Below are 15,591 nucleotides of genomic sequence, written 5' to 3' on the forward strand. Positions count from 1 at the left end.
TACTTATCAAGTGCCGTTCACATCTTCTCCACAAGGGCATCCATCTGCACTCCTTTCTGCGACAGACTGAAAAGGAGCAGTGTAATTCAGTAGGTGAAAACCAGTTTATGAACCACCTAACAGAAGGACTGAAAACGCTATGTCCAGGAAAAACCTCCTCCTTGAGCTTCATCTCAGAGCTACCAAGTTTCAGCCCAAACTAGAAGGTAATCTCAGATCCCTATAATGCAGGGGAGAGACAGTGTGATGAATTTAATCACAGAAGGGATGACATGAGTGGTCTCACACCAACATAGAACTGAAGTAATGCAGTTCTGGATCAAGCCCACAGTATTCTGCAGCAGGAACAGGAGAATCCTTAGAAACCCTGTGGCAGGATTGACATTTAACTACAGAAGTTCCTCAATAACCATCCTGATCTCACCTTACTGAGGACCACATTACGGATGTATGCACATCACCTTTATCCCTGGTATAGAATAGCTGATTTGGGTTTTAAAATAAGAAATACTTCGGTAGTAGACTAATGTATTAAAAATTCAGGGAGACAATGATTTAGAGACATGGGACCAAATGTATCCCTAGAATGGCACTCACTCACAGTAGGGCTGAATTGGGCCGATGATGAGTTTTATTTGCAGGAGTTCACAAGCAAGTGCAGAGAGAAGTGTTTTTAAAACATCTGATATAAGAAATATCTCTTCTTTGGTTGCTGAAAATAAATGCATCACCTTCATCTGATGATTTAAAAGGTTCCTAGAAGTGCATAGCTTAAGCTACACTGTATTACTAACACAGATATTGATTTGAAAGGGGAAGTGGGACTGTTTTCCCATGACCCATGGTGTAGAAAAAATAGGCTCAGGGAATGAAAAATAAGATAAAAATATGTGATTGGTACTGACTTATACTTTGGCTGTAGCTGTTTTGAAGGGTATGCATAGTCGCTACTAGGGATTTTAATCAAATTCTGAGTGCTGGAATTTTGCTAAGAAATAAGAGGCCACCAGAAATGCAAGAAGGAACCCTGATATTTCTCCTGTTGGGCATTTCAAATGAAGCTGGGCACCGATTTCCAATGTCAGTAGTGTTACAAGAGAAAGCAGTTTGATTTAGGTGCACATGAAGAAATGAGTTAAACCAAAATGAAGATACACCAAGGGTAAATTGTACTTCAGTGTGGTGAAACCAGGCTTTAATTTGGCCTGTTTGGGTCTTGAAATAGAGAAGTGTGAATGCAGATGATGCTGAACATCTGCGCCTGGGCTGGAAGTTTGTGCTGCATTCAAGAAGAGCTGCTTCATGGAAACAAAGGGTGGAGAAAACAGCAACAGTTGTCAGTATGTATTTCCTGGGGTCTCTCAGGTGACCACTGCCATCCATTTCTGTAAAATTTTGCTTTCACCCTCTTTCCCAATGAATATATTCAATGGGCTTGATCTGCTGAGATGATGAGCAGCTGCAGCCCCTACTGATGTTAGTTGAGGTTTCAGGTGCTCAGAAGCTCTGAAAGTCAAGCCATGGGCAAGTCTTGTTTGAAAGGCTGATTCACCTTATGCATAAATCCATACATTTAAAACTGCCTATCGGGCTACAGCTAATGATTTTTTTAACGTAAATAGACAGCATGGGACTGACTCTTCATGTACACATGGGTAGAGCTAAAATAACTCTACTGGAATCAACAAAGTGGCCTTGGTGTAATAGCAAGATAGGAATCAGACCCTGGTATTCCAAACATTAATACCGGACATCTTTTCTAAAGGAAAAGGCTTTTACATTAAATAAACTATAGAATGATTAAACAGGATAGCATAGAAGCTGCTCCTATCCTTTGTGCAAATTATCCAATAGGGCACAGACATTCAAGCTAAAATTATGTTAATGACCACAAAAAATTATCCCAAACCATTTATTCTTATATAATCTTCATGCTTTCAGACTCTGTGTTCTTATAGTAAGGTTAAGAAAATGGCATTGAATTATTTAATTAATTTCCCTTTTTCATAACATAAAATACCAGAAGCTTGTACTAAAATCAAATAATTATAAAGCAGAGTGGGTTGTGAACACAGTTCTTTATGTTTGTTCCACAAAGGAAAATAAAGGACTTTGTGATTATAAAATCTAATACAGACATTTGCAGTCATGATTCCAGGCCATCTGCAAAACTAGTCTACTGCCACAGGAGGGCAGAAGTCGCATTATTTTTAAACATGAGAAATGCTTTTGAAGCATCCAGTTACTATTTCAGACAGAATGAAGTATTGTTTTAAAACATTTTCACCTCATACTCTAGATTGGGATAGAAGACTGCTTAAGAAAATGCAAATACATACAGTGGCTATCTTAAGACTTTGCCATAAATGAAGTCTAGTTATATTATTCTTTACATTCTTATACTTTAAAACCATTTCCCAAAACCTGGAACTGAAAAAATATAGGCTGCAGAACCACTGTGTTTGGCTACATACCTGTAGGGATTATTCAGCAATGCTGTCTATCTTCTATCTTTTGCCACTGGCATAAGTATAATAATGTATATCACCTTTGTGTAATAATACCACTTTTCTCACTAAAAAGCAGTCTGTTTCAGCTTCCTTTTGAACACTGAAGTGTGTATGATTCTCTCCACATAAAGAAAGCAAAAAATCAGCACCAGGGCAGGATAATGACACTTCAATAGTTTCCCATCTAAATCCTGACATCCACCTGTTTCTTTTATTACACATGGGGATAAGTCTGAGTTTGCAAAATACGTTTTCTCTTGATTTAATTTAAGAAACTTTTTCCCCATTAGGTCATTTCCTTCTAAGTAACAGAAACATTCTTATGTTTGATGAGAAATGATCATGCTTTGTTCTATTTCCATTGATTAAAATACATTATTCCACATTAAACCCGTTCCGTTTAATCGGGGTGGGTGACAATTTAACTTCTGCCACCTCTCCTTCCTTGGCAATCTTTGATCTTTTCTGCATTAGATAATGGTGAGTTTGAAATGGCTGGGACCTGAGAAGATACATCTGCCAGGGTGCCTGAGTTATTGCTACTTGGATGACTATTCTACTTGCCATTCAGATCTGCTAAGACTCTTTATTTTTTCCTGATTGCTTCACTTCAGCACTACAGGCTAGATGATGCTAATAGCCCAGAGCCCATAGGAAGGGGTGATGTGGAGCTACACAAATGAGGAGAAGCCACTAGGAGGCATTATGGCACAGAGAGGCAGAATGCTTGGGCAGAGCAATCTGCAACATCTCCTTATGGAGCTCCCCATTCCCCACTGCCCAGAGCGGTCAGTCAGCTCTGCTGGGGTTCTGGAGCCATGGTTTTGCCTTTTCTTTACCCTGCTCTTTTCTCCTTTCCACTGAGTTGCGCCCGGTATGGGGAGCAATTTGGCAGTAGTTTTGGGGTTCTGGGAAGACAAAAATTGCAAAGCCCTGAGATGAAGGATGAAAACATCCCCTGAAGTAATCCACAAGAATGGAACATCCCCAAATGAGCAAGCCCCTGAAAAGAGCCAGAGTGAGCCTAAGTGGAAATAAGAGCTGCAAAAGTTGCTGTGGAATCCCACTGCCTGCGGTACAGCTGTCAGTTTGTTCAACGCTGTTTCAAAATCATGTGGAAGGCACGATTTCTCGACTCTTTTGAATAGCGTGGAAGAAATCCTCAAATTTTCATATTCTTTGAAAATGCTGCCTCATCGCCACTTTTGCCTCTAACTTTCCCAGGGTTTAAAAACTTGAATCATTCACTTGTATGTTCACTTTCTGTTTTCTTAGGGCATGTCTACCCACTGCATTGGAAACTCAAACTGGTGGACTTGGTGTTTCCAAACCTGTGCAGGCATGTGAACTGCTGGCTTGGAGAGGCTAGCCCCCAGCCCTGCCCCTTCTGCCCAAGGCCCCACCCCTTCTGGGACACCCTCTGGAGCCCAGAGCCCCCCCACTGCAACCACCAGCCTCCACCTAGTGCCCCCAGCCCCACCAACCCTGGAGTGCCAGGAGGATGGGCAGCGTGGCCCCAGCCCTGGAACACCAGGAGGGTGGGCAGTGCAGCCCCAGCCCCACGTGCCGTGAGGACAGGTGGTGTGGCCCCAGCACCTCCAGCCCCAGAGCACCGCGCAGGTGGGCGGTGCGGCCCCAGCGCCAGGTGAGCAGCGTATCTCCAGCTTGAGCTGGGGCCATGGCACAGGCAGCCGCAGAACCAGAAGCAAGAGAAGGACCGGGAGCGGAGCGTGAGCGGAGTCATGCCTGGCTATTTGGGGAGGCTCAGCCTCCCCCAGCTTATGATACCTGCCATCCATTCATGCAGGGTTTAAAGTTGCTGGACCCAGGTCTCACAGCTGTGCTAATGCATCCATACTGCACTATGCAGACCTACTGACCCAGGTCTATCCCTAACCTCCAGCATATCTACCTCCAGCATATCTATCCCTAACCTCCAGCATATCTACCTCTTCTTAGTATCCTCCGCAAACTTGCTGAGGGTGCAATCCATCCCACCATCCAGATCATTAATGAAGATGTTGAACAAAATCGGCCCCAGGACCAACCCCTGGGGCACTCCACTTGATACCAGCTGCCAACTAAACATTGAGTCATTGATCACTACCGGTTAAGCCCGATGATCTAGCCAGCTTTCTATCCACCTTATAGTCCATTTATCCAATCCATACTTCTTTAACTTGCTGGAAAGAATACTGTGGGAGACCGTATCAAAAGCTTTGCTAAAGTCAAGGTATAGCAGATCCACCGCTTTCCCCATATCCACAGAGCCAGTTATCTCATCATAGAAGGCAATCAGGTTGGTCAGGCATGACTTTCCCTTGGTTAATCCATATTGACTGTTCCTGCTCACCTTCCTCTCCTCCAAGTGCTTCAAAATGAATTCCTTGAGGACCTGCTCCATGATTTTTCCAGGGACTGAGGTGAGGCTGACTGGTCTGTAGTTCCCCAGATTCTCCTTCTTCCCTCTTTTAAAGATGGGCACTATATTTGCCTTTTTCCAAATGTCCAGGACCTCCCCCGATCACCATGACTTTTCAAAGATAATGGCCAATGGCTCTGCAATCACATCAGCCAACTCCCTCAGCAGTCTCGGATGCATTGCATATGGCCCCATGGACTTGTGCATGTCCAGCTTTTCTAAATAGTCCTTAACCTATTCTTTCACCACTGTGGGCTGCTCACCTCCTCCCCATACTATGCTGCCCAGTGCAGCAGTCCGGGAGCTGACCTTGTCTGTGAAGACCTAGGCAAAAAAAGCATTGAGTACTTCAGCCTTTTCCACATCATCTGTCACTAGGTTGCCTCCCCCATTCAGTAAAGGTCCCACACTTTCCCTGACCTTCTTCTTGTTGCTAATATACCTGTAGAAAACCTTCTTGTTACCCTTCACATCCCTTGCTAGCTGCAACTTCAATTGTACTTTGGCCTTCCTGATTACACCCCTGCATGCTCAAGAAATATTTTTATACTCATCCCTGGTCATCTGTCCAAGTTTCCACTTCTTGTAAGCTTCCTTTTTGTGTTTAAGCTTACCAAAGATTTCTCTGTTAAGCCAAGCTGGTCACCTGCCATATTTGCTATTCTTTCTTCACATTGGGATGGTTTGTTCCTGCGCCCTCAATAAGGCTTCTTCAAAATACAGCCAGCTCTCCTGGACTCCTTTCCCCCTCATATTAGCTTTGATCCTGCCCAGGGGATCCTGCCCATCAGTTCCCTGAGGGAGTCAAAGTCTGCTTTTCTGAAATCCAGGGTCCATATTCTGCTGCTCTCCTTTCTTCCTTTTGTCAGGATCCTGAACTTGACCATCTCATGGTCACTGCTGCCCAGGTTGCCACCAACTTCTAATTCCCCTACCAATTCTTCTCTGTTTGTGAGCAGCAGGTCAAGATGAGCATGGCCCCTGGTTGGTTCCTCCAGCACTTGCACCAGGAAGTTGTCCCCAGTACTTTCCAAAAACTTCCTGGATTGTCAATGTGCTGCTGTATTGCTCTCCCAGCAGATGTCAGGGTGATTGAAGTCCCCCTTATAACCAGGGCCTGTGATCCGAAGAAAGCCTCGTCTACTTCATCATTATCCTCATTGCCCACCATGACATCACCCTTGTTGCTCTTGCCTTTAAACTTAACCCAAAGACTCTCAACAGGCTTTTCTCCAGTTTCATACTGGAGCTCTGAGCAATCATACTGCTCTTTTACATACAGTGCAGCTCCTCCACCTTTCCTCCCCTGCCTGTCCTTCCTGAACAGTGCTCCAGTCATGTGAGTTACTCCACCAAGTCTCTGTTATTCCAATCACAGCTCCTTGACTGTGTTAGGACTTCCAATTCTTCCTGCTTGTTTCCCAGGCTTCTTGCGTTCGTGTACAGGCACCTAAGATAACTAGCCGATTGCCCTACTTTCTCAGTATGAATCAGGAGGCCTCCCTTGTTGCACGCTCCTCCTTGTGTTTCCTCCTGGTTTCTCACTTCCCCACTTACCTAAGGATTTAGGTCTCCGTCCCCCGGTGTACCTTGTTTTACTTCCACAATGTGATGGTCCCTACCTGGACCTTTTCCTTCAACAGGGAGGATGGACGAGAACACAACTTGTGCCTCAAACTCCTTTATCCTTCTTCCCAGAGCCACATAGTCTGCAGTGACCCGCTCAAGGTCATTTTTGGCAGTATCATTGGTGCCCACATAGAGAAGTAGGAAGGGGAGATGGTTGAGATGGCAAAAAAACAGCAGATCTGAAAGGTGAGGCCCAGAATGGGCTAGCATCAAAATCTTTTCCCCACAATTCTGGGAAGACCTACAAAGGATTGATTTTTCCCAGGGGATGGCATGGGCCAGTCTTCTCTGTGGCATCATTCCTTTGCCAATCTAGCAGAGAATAACCACCATTGTTGTGCTGCCAGGAAAGTGGATGAAGTCCAAGGGGGCCAGGAAGCAGTGCAGAGGGGGATCTGAAGAGCTGAACCCCCTGGTCATTTATGGGCAGGAAAACCTTTCCCCTGAAACAACAATCCAATAGAAAAATCCTGTGAGGAGAACAAATGTTTGACTCTAAACAATAAGTGAAGCTTGTTTTAGAGCAGGTTAAGAAATGTATCTGCAGTCCTCACAAATCCCTTTGTAGCAGTGCCCCACATCATCCACTCAGGGGGTGAGCCCTCCCGACAACTTCCCTAGAAGAGGCTCCAGACAGTGCTCACCGACAAACCTAGAGATCCATGGGACTCTAGAGACTGACTGACCCTGGCACCCCCAGGTAACATTCCTCCATTGGAGCACCACTACCAGAGTCTCACGTGGCTGGAGTTTTCCCTGGGAGCTCTGGATTGTGCTATCTTTTCTGGGGATTCTCTGTGGGCATGGGGATGATGTGTATCCCCTTGGCCTTGCTCACTTCTACCCTTGACCTGACTCCTGAGGAGTTACATCCCCCAGAGAAGATTGATAATCCCTGAAGAGACCTTGGGGTCTCTTCAGGGGTTGGAGTCATGGAGGCAGCTGCGCCCCCACTTCTGTGCAGGAGTTGGTGAGATCCACATGTGGAGGCTCTTGTTTATATGTGGATCAGGGAGGGGGGAAGTGAGCACAATCTGCGCGTATTTTTTCAAAACAACATGCACATTACAAAAACAAATGGCACGGTTTATATACTTAATATCTTAAATACCAAGTCTAAACCTCTTTTAATCTCTTTATAGTAGAAAAAGCATAGTTTTTCAACACTGTATAATGAAAAATGGGTGAAGAGATTTTGCTCCAACTTTCTACAAGTTTACCTTTAGGCGCAGAGGAAGCATGGAAAATTTGCACTACAACTAAGGACTTTTCAGAAAGTAAGTAACGTGAATTGTGGGAATATATAATGAAAGTCTCAAGTAACTAACTACAGCATTCACTACCAAGTAAACATTATAATGTAGTTCACCAATCCATCCAGGTGAAAAGTAATACAATGTTCCACAAAGTGAAGTGAACTGGCTACTGGTTCTTCTGAATGATAGCATAAAAGAGTATTTGTTATGCCTTAAAAGGAGCTGCTTATACATTATCCCTTGCCAAGGATTGCTTCCAGTTTTCTTCCATCTTCTTTTAAAAAAAAAAAAGTAGAACCTCCTATTATCCCTACCCTGTCTGCTAAACACAAAACAGAACAACAGTTTTCTTCTTAAACACATCAGATTACTTTGTCTCCAGTTCAACTCCAACAAGGCAAATATTGAAGAAAGAAAGCAAAGCAGATCAAGAGACCACTGGAGTTCTGCCAAGCATAGGAAATTGCCATACTGGATCAGACACAGGGCCCATCTAGTCCAGTATCCTGTCTCTGACAGTGGCTAATACACGGTCCTTAAGAGGATGGCGTAAGATTCCTGTAGTAGGCAGAAGGAAAGGACACACTGCTGTTTCTGGGTCCGGGCTAATTATGCTTATCAGAAATCTTACTGTCTTGGAGCTTGCCTAGTGTTGTATACCTGATCCCATTTGTGAAGAATCGCCTTGTGTCAGCTCATTTGATTCTTCAGTCATGTTCAAACATGGTAGAATTTTGTAATGAACATGATTTTGTTTTGAACTACACTAACTGCTAATCACAGTCAGCACCAGGTCTGTCCACTTGATGCTTTCAATTTGTTCAAACATCATAACTTTTACTGTCTCAGGAGAAGTGGAGCAGGTCATCAGCTACCCCTTCCTTTACATCCTTCTCTCCAGATCCTGAGGATACCAGTAACCACCTACAGAAAGACTGCTGCAACACATACCTCTTCAAACTGCAGGGGCTGGTACTGTGATGCTGCCTACATCACAAGCTGTGCTATAGTATATATCCAAAAACTGCAACCATCTGTCATTGTGATGTCAGAGCCTACCCTGAATGCAGGCCAGAATATGCTCACAGGATACTGCACTGAGCCAGAAGGTAGGCTTGAGTTTACAGTTTTGCCCCATTCTGTTGCCCACTAGCCATTCATTCTGCAGACTGACAGACACTGAGTTGGGGAGAAGGGGAACTGATCACTGCAAACTGGCCCCTTGGACTGAGAGCTCCCTGGAGAATGGGTTATCACAATGTTCGCAACACCTACTACATTTTAAATTCATACAGATCTTTGTATTCAGTCAAAGGAAACAACAAGTTTAGCATTCTTTAGAATGTTCAGTATAATTACTATCCCTCTGTGCTGTTCGTAACAACCCTTTAGATTAAGGAAGCCTGAAACCAATTGTATTTTTTTAAAATCCATTCTTTCGCTATTCTGTCAGGGGAGGACACTGGTTTATTATAGTAGGGTTGGTAAGTAAATGCCGGGTTGTTGATGCTGGGTTACTTTCTATTTTTTTTTTAAAACAGATTGTAAAACAGACTGGTGTTTATTTGGTGGGCAGCATGGAGGGCAATACTCTAAGTTATGCAGGTCCTGACTCTCTTCTCTCACGCTGGTGTAAATCAGGAGTAATACCACTGATGTCAGTGAGGTTAGGCAGAATAAGAATTGGGCCCATTATATTTGTGAAAAACAAAAAAGGCATGGGAGGTCAAAAGTTAAACTAAACCATCTTTTACCCCCAACAAATCAATTTCCTTAAGCAACATTACTCCCACATACAATTTTTCTCGGAGGAGAATCTTACCTAAGGGGCCCCTCCTACCCTGTGGTTGTCTTGTCTATTTAGAAGGAAAATTCTTTGAGACAAGGACTGTCTCTTACTGTGTGGTTGGACAGTCCATCATTCAATGGAGTGTCTCAATGCAACTGGAATATAAATAATAATTATAATAAGGAAGTCAAAGGTGCAGCAGCTAAATCTCCCAGATCAGGTAGCCCAATCCCACCCTAGGGAAGGAAATACTAGCCTTGAATGTAGGGGAGGGGACAGCATGTCAATGTATGAAAGAAAGAATCTACTATCCTCCTCTCTAAAGTCACTAGAAACTGCCGGGAGCTGGGGAAAAAGCTAGTCTCATCCCCACTAGGTAGACTGGGTGTTATACACTACCAGATTTCCCCAGGATTTCAGTGATTGGGGGAGCAAGAAACAGGTGCTCAGTGACTCAGAATGGGTGGACAAGGTGGGAGTTAATATTAGGCAAACAAATTGGTTTGGGGTATTACTTTACACTGAGCTAATACAGCGACAAAGAGTCCTGTGGCACCTTATAGACTAACAGAAGTATTGGAGCATAAGGTTTCGTGCATAAGCTGACGAAATGGGTATTCACCCACGAAAGCTTATGCGCCAATACTTCCGTTAGTCTATAAGGTGCCACAAGACTCTTTGTCGCTTTTTACAGATCCAGACTAACACAGCTACCCCTCTGATACTTGAGCTAATAGAGTTGTTGTTAACTCTCGTGATTTTATCATAAGTCTCACAATGTCAGGTGATTTTGTGAAGTCCCCGCTCCTGGAGAAAGATTGTTAAGTGGGAATCTCAGCCTTCATTGTAACAAAAAAAGTAACCTTCTAGCCCACTTAGTTGCAGAGAAGAGCTCATGTGACTCATGTGCAAAGCTGGAAGGTAAATATAAGGCACCCAACATTATTTTTTAAAAGAGCTCATTAAATTTTAGGCCAATCTCATGATTTACAGAGCCTGACATGATTTTTGAACCCTTGGGGTTGGCAATATTGTAAATGAGAGAGGTCTTCAGCAACAGGAATGAGAATCTGGGGGGAGGGAATGGGGGAGCAGAGGAAAAAAGGGAATGTGAAAGGTCCTTGGGGCCCACCATAGGGGGTAGAGACTGTGCTGTCCCCTACTGGGGCTTCTACATAGATTCTGGGACTGAGGCCCAATTCCTCTTGCTGAGAATTCCCCATGGACTAGAGAGGCTTGGGAGTGAGGGCTGCTGCCCCCAGCCAGGGATTTCCTCCCAGATAATGGGGATTTGGAGGGGACCCTGCTGCCCCTGTTGGACAATAGGGCCTTGGTGGGACCCAGTGTATATGTGTGAGGGAGAGGGATTCCCCATGGACAACAGGCCTTGGACCTGTTTGTGAGGGGGCACCAGAGACCAGTGGTTTTCAACCTTTTTTCATTTGCAGACCCCTAAAAAATTTCAAATGGTGCAGACCTCTTTAGAAATCTAAGACAGTCTACAGACCCCCAGGGGTCTGCAGGCCACAGGTTGAAAACCACTGCCATAGACAACAGGACTGTGAGTGTTCTGGGGTTCCCCATAGAGAATAGAACCTTGGGGAAAACCTGTGAGTGTTAGAGGACTCCCTATAGACAATAGGACCTGGAGGGTCCCTGTTAGTGTTGGAGGTTCCCCAGGAACAATAGGGCCTTTGGGAATCCTGTGAATGTTGAGGGCGGGTTCTCTAAGGTGACCACCTTTCCAAAAGGATAAGCAAGACACAAGCAGCAGCCCTACCCCACTCCATGGCCCCATCCCCAGTCCCTCCTCTTCCCCCAAAGTCCTGACCCCAGGCCAGGCTTGATGATGGAGCCAGGCCTTGCTAAGAGCCGCCCAGGAACTCGGGCTGCTGTGTGGCATCTCAGACCCTCCACCTGCCCTGGGTGGAAGGCCGGGGTGCCCAAGAGCAGCCCCCGGCCCATGTCCCCAACCCCCAGGACGTGCCACCCAGGGCAGGTGGAGAATCTGGGAATCCGCAGTGGCCCTGGCTCCCTGGGCAGCTCTCTTTACTGCCTGGCTCCAGCTTCTGGCTGGGCCAGGATTAAGGTCGTGGAGGGAAGAGGAGGAGCATGGGGTGGGGCCTTATGGCAAGAAGGGGGGCCTAAGGCCCACCTCACCCCCACCGGGAAAAAGCTGGCACCACCCCTGAGCCTCAGGCACATGCAGAGTGGCACTGCAGGGAATCCGGGACAATTGCTGTTCCAGAGAGTCATTCAGCCCGGGACCAGGACTTGAAATGTACCTTTTGGGTCTGTCCTGCCTAATTAGGCAAGGCACAGATGGTCACCGTAGGGTACCCCAGGGACAATAGAGCCTTGGGGGGGAACCCTGTGAGTGTTGGGGGATTCCCCAAGGACAATAGAGGGACCCTCCAGGGACAATAGGACCTTGGGGGGGGGGGGGGACACTGAGTGTTGGGGGATTTCCCCAGGGACAATAGGACCTTGGGGGGGGGACACTGAGTGTTGGGGGATTTCCCCAGGGACAATAGGGCCTGGGGGGGGGGACACTGAGTGTTGGGGGATTTCCCCAGGGACAATAGGACCTTGGGGGGGACACTGAGTGTTGGGGGATTTCCCCAGGGACAATAGGACCTTGCAGGGGGCACTGAGTGTTGGGGGATTTCCCCAGGGACAATAGGGCCTTGGGAAGACACTGAGTGCTGTTGGGTTCCCAGGGGACAATAGGGCCCAGGGGAGGGGGCGGCTGCCCTGCTGGGGCTGGATTTCCCATGGACAATGGGGGCTGGAGGGGTCGAACTGGGGAATCCCCCTTTGTGGGCGGGAGCGTGATGCTAATTCCATCCTGCCCTATTATTGAGGCGCACTGCCGGAGTACCGCCCCTCCCCCCCGCCCCCGGCCCCGCCCCCGCCCGTCAGCGAGTGACGTGCGGCCGGAGTACTAGCTTCTCCCCGGGTTCCGTGCCTGCCTGTCAATAACAAATCTTCGATTCTGATTGGCCGTGGTGGCTCACCGCGTTGATATCTGATTGGATTCTTCCACTAGGGAAGGCGGATCCAGTAGCCTATGAAACGAGAGGTCTATGGGCGGGCCGGCTGGGCGGGCCCTAAGGATGGTGCGTCACAGGGGCGCCGCTGAGGTTTGGCGGGTCCGGGTGCCGGGGACTTGAGGCCGCACGGGGAAGGGGGGATGGGGCTGGTGCTTTTGATTCGGGTAAGAGGCGGGGCGGGGGTAGCGATCACGGGGCCAGGTGCTGTGGGACTGGCTGTCAGTCACGGAGCCCAGGCTGAGTGCCGCGCGGGGTGGGGCATGGTAGCACGAGCCTGGGTATAGTGAGGTTGTGAGTGACCAGTCTTCACAGTGGGGAGAAGTGAGCACGTGGTAGCCCGTGTGGGGCACGTAAGTACCCTTCATACAGTTCCCCAGAAAAGACATGGGGGTTGGACACATTGGGTGGTTCAGCTAGTGTCCATTTCTAGTAAGCGGGGACCAGATTTCCCCCCCCCCCCGTGGTAATTCAGACTCATGAACTTTTACCTGATCATTACAGACTTGTTGCACCAGTATCACTAGGAGGAGGATCAGGCCCCTGTTTCTTATCTCTTTGCACATTTCAAACCAACAATGATTCTTTGTAACTATGATCATTGGTTCCTTTGCAAGGTGTTGGTAATGAATCTCACGCTTCAACATGGGGTCACAGTAGTAGTCAAGTAACTCCTCATGCATGAATGCCAAACAGAAGTGCACACACCAAATCAGTCTGCACACCAAGCACTCCCTACATGTATTACAGGAGAATTTGTTCTGCTTTTCTTTGAAGCTTACCATATCTGCTACCATTTGAAGAAAGATATCAAACTATGAATCAGATCTGGCAGTTCTGACATTATGTTCCTAGTCCATAAGACAGACAAAAATAATATGTTGTAAAAGTTGTCTAGACACAAGAGAAGCATTAATGTTTTTCACAAAGAAGAGTGAAATATTTGGTTCTCATTAACTTGCAGTAATGCTGAAATAAGAGAGGACATGTTGATAAAAATAAACCCCACAATAACCCTTGGTAAATTGAAGTTAAGGTTGTAGACGTATGTCTGTGGTGTGAGTGCATATTGCTTTTCAAGAACATTAGTGTTAAAACCTCTCAAAGAGGAGAAAATCAGAAAATGCAGTTAAAATTGCACCTCTCAAACCAGGCATCCTAACTGCCCCCTAACAATGTCAGTTGACCATATTCCCTGTGTTACATATAGAGTATCAAAAATGGGGGCCATAGAACACAGGTTTAGTAATTCATCTCACACATGTCTCAGTAAGCCTGATGATTTGAGCACTAAATATTCTTTTTCCTATAGGTTCTCTGATAGTATTGTTGGGTCAGAGACAGCTAGCTCTGTGTCTAGTGACACGGGTAATTGGTTACTATATGGAGTCAGAGCCTAATCCTGTCAGATACTCAGTGCCTTCAGCAGCTCAGAAGAATTGCCCCTTAATGAAGGGTGATGAATGGTTGCCTTCAGTACCCTGTTTGTCTAATCAGGAATTTGTGAAATTCTTGTATGTGTACTGTGTAGTCATAACATCAGAGTGGGGAGCAAAGTTTAGGGGATCTCTTCCCCCTCACTTCTTTGTGGATTCCTGACATGTGAGTTGGGGAGCCCTACTAATGTATGCTTCCTTAGGAGAGCAGCCCATCTCCTGTGGAGCTTAGGAGGTGTGCAGGAGTATGGCTTTGCCTGGATAAGTGCCTCTGCAGAGCCTTCTAACATTTCCAGGAACCTCACAAAGTCTCCCTGGTGTCTTATGCTTGTCCTGTGAGCCCTAGGAGCGTGATAGAGTAAGAAGGTAGAACATTCCTGGGGTACAAAGAGCATAGTTGAAGAGCTGAGGAGCAGCACAGTGCTGCTGGAGAAGGTGAGAAAGTAGCACATACGTGTCTTATGTAACATGTAAAGCTCCTGTATTCAGCAGCAGAAGTTCCCTCTGATAAACAATGAGCAGGTGAAGAAACTCTAATGCTTTCCAACCCCCATGTCCTCCCCACCTGTGCCTGAGCTGCTCCTTTCCAGCCTGGATCCCTCTGCTCCCCAGAGTTCCCCCATTCCTCATAGCAAGAAACACCCACTTCCCCTCATGTCTGCCATAGCCCCAACTCCTCTGATCCCCACCTAGAGGCATATATCCTTTCTCCTCCCCATGTCCCCTTTCAGATGCCTTCTCCCCTCGTGAACCGCACACCCAGTGGTTGCGGGGCTTCCAAGAGCATAGGGTGCAAATGGGGAAAGGGTGTTTGGCAGAGGTTAGGTGTGCAGAAGGTGGAAGAGGGGAAACACTGGTGTCTCCCAGCCTTCTGCAGCCAATGAACCTTCTGTTGTTAGTTGAGGGGGAGTCCTGCTGCTGTAAACCACAGGAGGGCTCATAAGGTGGAGAAGGGAGGGAATGCTAGAGCTTCCTCCATCTTGTCCTTTTGAACTTCTGCTGAGTGCCTCCACCCTGGCATTGGTCTTGGGGTAAAGAGCATGGGAACATCAGGAGAGTGGGGATCTTTTGAGAGCCATGAGGATTCTGCCAGGAGCAGTAGAGTCCAGGTAGGGAGAGGACACTCATGTAGTTTATGATGCAGAAAGGGGGGGTGGACTTGTTGTTTTTCAGAGGGGATTCCTGCGCCGTGAGCCAGAGGAGCTTCATTGGGTGGAGAATTTTAAATGAAGCTTCTTAAACATTTTAAAAACCTTATTTACTTTACATACAACAATAGTTTAGTTATATAACATAGACTTATAGAAAGAGCCCATCTAAAAACGTTAAAATGTATTACTGGCACGCGAAAACTTAAATTAGAGTGAATAAATGAAGACTCGGCACACCACTTCTGAAAGGTTGCCGACCTCTGGTCTGTAAGGTATGTTCAGCATCACTGAAATGCAGGGTGCAAAACGCCTTCCACTCAGCACATTGCACAAAAGTAGGAGGAGGAA

General features: G+C 46.5%; 1 protein-coding gene across 6 annotated transcripts in view; it reads left to right on the forward strand.

Moving 5' to 3' along the window:
- Nucleotides 1–8,864: 8,864 nt before the first annotated feature.
- C2H7orf31 (chromosome 2 C7orf31 homolog) overlaps nt 8,865–15,591 on the forward strand; it is a 40,849-nt gene continuing 34,122 nt past the window's right edge. Inside the window, exon 1 of one of the 6 annotated variants that reach the window (XM_045006489.1) lies at nt 8,865–8,926. The gene's annotated coding sequence lies outside the window, so the exon portion shown is untranslated. Of the gene's footprint in view, nt 8,927–12,727; nt 12,750–12,802; nt 12,824–12,871; nt 13,010–14,505; nt 14,528–14,935; nt 15,202–15,591 lie in introns of those variants that run through there. The other 5 variants (XM_045006491.1, XM_045006493.1, XM_045006490.1 and 2 more) reach the window with 5 other exon arrangements.

Source organism: Mauremys mutica, chromosome 2 (genome assembly GCF_020497125.1).
Source record: "Mauremys mutica isolate MM-2020 ecotype Southern chromosome 2, ASM2049712v1, whole genome shotgun sequence".
In the NCBI taxonomy this organism is placed as follows: Eukaryota; Metazoa; Chordata; order Testudines; family Geoemydidae; genus Mauremys; species Mauremys mutica.